Source organism: Gouania willdenowi, chromosome 3, assembly GCF_900634775.1.
Source record: "Gouania willdenowi chromosome 3, fGouWil2.1, whole genome shotgun sequence".
In the NCBI taxonomy this organism is placed as follows: Eukaryota; Metazoa; Chordata; class Actinopteri; order Blenniiformes; family Gobiesocidae; genus Gouania; species Gouania willdenowi.
Window position 1 is genome coordinate 8,122,363 of NC_041046.1, and position 6,268 is coordinate 8,128,630.

Below are 6,268 nucleotides of genomic sequence, written 5' to 3' on the forward strand. Positions count from 1 at the left end.
AATACGTATACGACAAAAAAAAAAAAAAAAATTGGGGTATTTCCTGGGTTAGGGTTAAGGCTAAAATAGTAGCTAAAAATAAATATGAGCTAAAATACAACTGACGGAGCTTTAAGTCACGTGGTGCACCTATCACGTGACCTAAACTGGCCAATGAGGGGCGCTGCGTTAGCATAGAGAGGCAGTCTATTCATACGTTTAACATATTCATAGCCACGGCCAACTTAAAAAGGTAGGAAATATTTAAGTTTCAACATGAAACACTAAATTTCTTCTAATTCAAGCAATATTTCTATTTTCATTACATTTCATAGAAAATCCACCTTGCGTTTTCAAAAATATATGTTATATATATCATATTATACATAACATACCACAACCCATACACCAGATCTGCAACAATTCAAAACATTTGTCACAATGTTTCAGTGAATATAAACATTTAAAGATTGATTTAAAACTAAAACCTTATCAGCAGTATATTACTTTACTAAGTATAAACCACATCTCTCATATGTATTTATCTTTGTGTGTTTGAATCCTTGAAAGTAAGTTGGTGACCTTTAGTGTAAATGAACCTAAACAATATTTGCAGGGACTCACTGTTTTCCCAGTACGTATATCACAAGATTACAGTCATATTTAATGTTAAACTGTAAAAAACAAAACAAAAAAAAAACTCAAAATTCTTACAAAATCCTTACATTTTCCTTAAATCATTCTATAATATTTCGCTTACTTAAATATAAATTTGTCACAAAATCTTGGTAATTTAAAGTGAAGATCCTGTTTGGACTGATATCTGTCACTTATTGCTTGGATATGGTTGGTTAGGTACATATTTTGTATTTTATGTAAACGTAGAAGTGAAAACTACGGCACAATAACGTTGAAATGACTCATTTTCCCACTTGAGATCAAACTGCTCCATATTTGGCCCCTGAGTTTAACACCCCTGCTGTCACAAACACTGCTCTTTGACTCAGTTACACTTTCAATTCTCAACTGGTGGGTCAGAACCCAAAAGTGGGTCGCAGTCCGCGGAGCTGTACTGGGTGGGCCATGGACAGCTGATCAAAAATAAATAAATAATTAATGTCTCATGTTAGACTTTTTTTTTAATTTTGAAAGAAACTTTTATTTTGACAGGCATGCTGTGAAATGCATGTAGAAATATAGATTTATGTTTTTTTAATTTGGTTCGTTGAATTCTAAAATAAAGTGGGTCGGATTTAACGACTGTGGCAAAATGTGGGTCCCATAGTGAGACTAGTTGAGAACCCTTAGAATTTACAAAAGTTAATGCACATGTTGATTTTTACTCCATATTAGAGGTAATTAATGTGGATGCATTTTATAGCATCCTCTCTATTGTTTCCGTGCACTTTATTGTTATAGAATCGATCTTTGTCTGATAACATGCCCCCAAAAAATGTTGTCTGATTTTACCAGCCAGTGCCACAACGCACAGAATGATTTATTTATATTTATATACTGACTCTGAGGGGTTATTCTGACTCTGAGGGGTTATTCTGACTCTGAGGGGTTATTCTGACTCTGAGGGGTTATACTGACTCTGAGGGGTTATTCTGACTCTGAGGGGTTATACTGACTCTGAGGGGTTATTCTGACTCTGAGGGGTTATTCTGACTCTGAGGGGTTATACTGACTCTGAGGGGTTATTCTGACTCTGAGGGGTTATTCTGACTCTGAGGGGTTATTCTGACTCTGAGGGGTTATACTGACTCTGAGGGGTTATACTGACTCTGAGGGGTTATACTGACTCTGAGGGGTTATACTGACTCTGAGGGGTAATTCTGACTGTTACAGTTTTTCTACCATTAATGTGATCACATTTGTTAGCGATGAGCACTTGTTTTCTAGCGATAGAACCCTGGGTTTGACTCTTTCTGCGTGGAGTTTGCATGTTCTCCCTGTGCTTGCTTGGCTTTTCTCCACGTAGCCTATACTCTGATTTTCTCCCACGGTCCAAAACGCATGTATGCTGTTTTTGTTTGTTTTTCTAAATGAGCCCTATAATAACAGTGGACATGTGTTGAGGTGTCTGTGTAAATAAATAAATAAGGGAGAACATATAATCACAGAGAGGAAACTGCAGCAGGGCTGGAAGCTATAATAACATAAGTTTAGAACCTGTGAACCTTTCCTGACTCAAATCCAAGTCTCTCACTTATCTTGTGAAGCTATTGAGATGATATATTAAATAAAACAGAAAGTTCCTGAATAGCAGATGTAGAACGGCCGAAGAACAGCAACAACACTTAAGCAAAGAAAATAAATCCTGTAACACACGCTTGAGTCACTGAAAACTGAAAGGAGCTCATTCTGGAATCCTTAAACTTATTTATTCACTTCTAAAATAAAGTGAATTAAAATATTTGTGTTTCAAATTCCAATATTCTTAAATCTCACTAGTTTTTTAGGAACTGTTTTGTTTCTGTGTTGTGCTGTTTTAATCATGACAAAGCTGCTTGATTCTAAAATCTAAAAGTTCGTTAATACATTTCTTAATGTAAGATTTCATTTAAACACAAGAAACACTTTAAAATTATCTGCAGCATCGTGTAAAGATTAGCATGTAAAGATTATAGTTGATTAAGTCAAGGTGCAACAGGTTTACTGTTAGCTAACACAGATAAATGCTGCCCCCTGCTGGATGGTTAGACTACACACAGACAGTGACTGTAAACGGTACTGATACAGTTTCCTCCATAAGTATTGGAACGTCAAGGTCAATTCCTTTGTTGTTGTTGTATACTGAAGACATTTGGGTTTCAGATCAAAACATGAATATGAGACAAAAGTTCAGAATTCCAGCTTTTATTTCATGGTATTTACATCTAGATGTTAAACATCTCAGGACAGAGCACATTTGGTTTGAACCCACCCACTTTTTAAGTGAGCAAAAGTATTGGGACAGACATTATTAAAATAACTTACAGTGAATAACATTTAATAATTGGTGGCATAACCCTTACTTGCAGTAACTGCATCAAGCCTGCGACACATTGACTTCACCACACTGTTGTATTCTTCATGTGAAATGCTTTTGCAGCCTCTTTCACTTCTGGTTTGTTTCTACCTTCAGGAGGTAAAATGCTCTATTGGGTTAACGTCCAGTGATTGACTTGGTCAGTCTAAGACCTTCCACTTTTCCATTGATGAAGTCCTTTGTTGTGTTGGCAGTGTGTGTTTTGGGTCATTGTCTTGTTACATGATGAAGCTTCTCCAGATTTTGTAGACTTCAGAATTCATTCTGCTGCTACCATCATGAATTACATCAGCATTAAAGACTCGTGAGCCCGTTTCAGAAGAAGCCATGTAAGCCCAAGCCATGAGATTACCTCCACCATGCTTCACAGATGAGCTTGTGTGTTTTGGATCATAAGCAGATCTTAGAGGTTCATCTTGGTCTCATCAGTCCATTAAACTTTGCATCTTGTGGTATGGTCTCTATATTTCTTCTCTGGAAGTTTTCTTCCAACAGTGGATTGTGATACCTTCACCCGTGCCCTGTGGAGGTTGGCAGTGATGTCACTGACTGATGTCTTTGGGTGTTTCTTCACAGCTCTCACGTTTCTGTCATCAACTGCTGTTGATACACTTGGCCAACCTGTTTAATGTCTGTTGCTCAGTACACCAGTAGTTTCTTTCTTTTGCAGGATATTCCAATTTGTTGTATTGTCTATGCTCAATGTTTGTGCAATAGCTCTGATCAATTTTCCCTTTTCTCTCAGCTTCAAAATGGTTTGCTTTTCTCCCGTAGACATCTCTCTGGTCTTCATGTTTGCTTAACAGCAAATGCAGTTTTCACAGGTGAAACCCAAAGCCAAAAACAAGAACTATTTCATGTTTAAGCAATCAATCACCTGAGCAACGAGAAACACCATCAGTCACATGTTCCAATACTTTTGCTCATTTGAAAAGTGGGTGGGTTCAAACAAAATGTGCTTTGTCCTGAGATGTTTAACACATCTAGATGTAAAAACTATGAAATAAAAGCTGGAATTCTGAACTTTTGTCTCATATTCATGTTTTGATCTGAAACCCAAATGTCTTCAGTATACAACAACAACAAAGGAATTGACCTTGACGTCCCAATACTTATGGAGGGAAGTGATATATTCTACTCAAGTAGAAGTACTGTTACTTGATTTAAGTTGTACTCAAGTACAAGTAAGTCATACATAAAATACTAAAGCACAAGTAAAAAGTAGCTGATTTAAATAGTACTGTCACTAGTTACTTTCACCTCCCAAGTTTATTTTTTGGTAATAAATATTGCCACAGTTCCCGTACATACAGTAAACATCTGATGTATAAACTTAAAAAGTTAGAGACCAAATCTACAATTGGAACGTAATTTATTTTCCACAAAGGCATCTGTATAAAATAAAAAGTTTGTCAAAATGAACAATTTTTAAAAAAAAATAAAATAACAAATGAATTTAATTTAAAAAAAAAAAAAAATGATCAGGCTCTAAATAAAACTACACTTATTAATTCTAAAACTGAGAAAATAACTATTATTTAATTAATTAATTAAATGATGTTTTGGCGCCGTACATTACGTTTAATCTGATTGGTCGGCTATGATGCGATGCATTTTATTGTTGTCTGGTAATTTTAATTTTTTGTAGTTTCACAATGTCCATTGATCATTTTAAAATGATTTACACAGTAACGGTTGGGTGTAGAAATGTAACAAATTACTTCCTTTAAAACGTACTTGAGTACAAATAAAAATGACTGATTTAGAATTATACTATAAAAAAGTACAAGTACCAATAAAAGCAACTCAATTACAGTAACGCGAGTACTTGTAATCACTTACTTTCACCTCTGGCAGCATTACAGGACAGTAAATAAGACAGATATAGGAAAAAAGTGAATATATCACAACAATCATCTATACAATTAATATATACATTACAATAGAGTAAATTAGAAAAACCCTTTGACACAGTTATTGTACATAAAGAAGTGAACAGAAAATATAAACTTTCAGGGGTTTAGTCCGCGTATCTGTCATATTTTATAAGCCAATTTGAATTACACACAAATAGCACTTTTAAAACAACAGAAAACACATAAAAAAATAAAAGAGTAGCCTTTCGGTTTTTTTTCTTTTTTGAAAAATATTATTTATTGCATTCCACACTCAACAACACAATCGTCCTAACAGTGGTGTCCAACGAACAGATTGTCCCAACAGTTGCATAGAACGGCTGAGTCAGGTGTACTTGCTACTGAGCCTCGATGTGAAGTGCAAAAACCTGTAAATACACGTGAACAAGGTGCAGACGGAGGCAGGGCGGACAAACCCAGCTGTGGATGTTTACAGCATTTAGCTCACTCTCTGGAACAGCAGAAAACACCTCCAGTTCTCACACATCGCTAACATTTAGAAACACCTACATTATTTTTCTTTCTTTTTATCGCTGACACAACACTTTTCCTGACCCAATAGTGAACTCATTTAAAAAGAATTAAGTGTAGTTTCTATTCCAGTTTTAATTTGTGTATAAAGTGTAACATGTATCTGGTGTTTGTACGTGTCTGACTCAACACCTAGTTTTTCCTTTAAATTCATACAATTGAAAGTGGAAAAATAAAATCGAGGCAGCTTTGAAACAGACACATTTCCAGGTTTAAGTCATACTGTAATTAATCAAACTGATAAAAAAATGTTTGGTCTTCTTCATAGATTTTATTCATTAAATGTAACATTTCTACTTGAACGGTTATTTCATTATTGGAATGCAACAAAACTTACTTTTCTTATCACTGTGACATGATGTGGCCATCATCACTTACTCTCCAACTAAACATGACACATCATATATCTTATCATTAAATAGAAAATAAAACAAAGTATATACTTAATAATATATGATTATTTCTCTGTTATTTACACTCAACAGGACTGTAATTGTTTTTATAAAAGGGTGACAACAAAATCATTGTATCCTGATCCTAATTTATTATTTTTTTTCTCAAAAATAAAGATAAATAAATATGTATCAAATCTTGGTTCTGTGTTTTTTTGGGGGGGGGGGGGTATGCTACACAGCCTCCATAGGCTTACACACACACGCACACGCACACACCTCTGTAGTGTAGACAAGAAGATCAAATACAACATATTAGATTATAATAAAATAAACAAATATAGTGATGTATAACAATGTGTGAATGACGACTTTTACTTTAACATCATTATATATATATATATATATATATATAT